The sequence below is a fragment of the Hakea prostrata genome, chromosome 10 (assembly GCF_041222555.1).
Source record: "Hakea prostrata isolate BN-2017 chromosome 10, UWA_Hpros_2, whole genome shotgun sequence".
Lineage (NCBI taxonomy): Eukaryota > Viridiplantae > Streptophyta > Magnoliopsida > Proteales > Proteaceae > Hakea > Hakea prostrata.
The window spans coordinates 24,557,810-24,558,734 of record NC_142609.1 but is presented as its reverse complement, the minus strand read 5'-3'; positions in this window follow the sequence as shown (position 1 = coordinate 24,558,734).

Sequence of the window (925 nt, the reverse complement as noted above, 5' to 3'; positions counted from 1 at the left end):
TAATTTGACCATTAGATGATGTTAATTCTTTGATAATTAGTGTCTCCATGTTGTGTTTGAACTGTTCCCCAAGTTTCGCATCGATCCGAGACCCGAAAGACAAATTTTGAACCAAAACCAAAAAGCCAGCTATCGGTCGATGCTTGTTGGTCGATACTATCGACCCAATGTATCGACCAACAAGGTTGCTGTTAGAAACTTTTGCCCAGTTTTGATCCATTCGATCTCCGATTGTTTTGATTTCTTCTCTAATCCTTCATGTATGTTTGTTTAGGGCTTTAAGACTATAATTGGACCATTCTCTTGTGACTTCGGATCATTTTCTTCACAATTTGAGGTAAGGACGGTTATTGCCATATAACATAGACTGTATGACTTTTACACTGTTGTTGGTAACTTAGTAGACTTAACTTATTAGTTGATTTTAGATATCATATGACTACTATAGTTACCTTATGACAGTAGCACCATGCTTAATTACTTGGTTTATCATGTTTACTTATTCTTGTCATTTATTTATACACTGTATTATGAGATGTTATGACATGTTTTCAATATGATAATGTATTGTTGATATGTAATGGATGGAAATAAGCATGTGATTGCTTAGGCATGATTTGGGATTGGGGAGTGCCCTACTGGTACTTTTGTCCTTGGACATCGGAGGGAATAATATGGGATGTTCTCCGAAGATGCCCATCGACACTTTCCTGGATGATTGGATGACATACATAGGACTTTTCTAGATGTATGGCTAGGATGTCCCTATCATATCAGACCCGATTCGGAAGGGCATTGAGACCGAACGACCCGTGGTAGTAGTGTGGATTTGTGGGCGCTCAAGACCGGTAACCACTCCGTGAGAGGACATAAATTGCATTGCGGATACCCAGAAGGGGCCATTTATTGGTAGGGTTGCAAATGG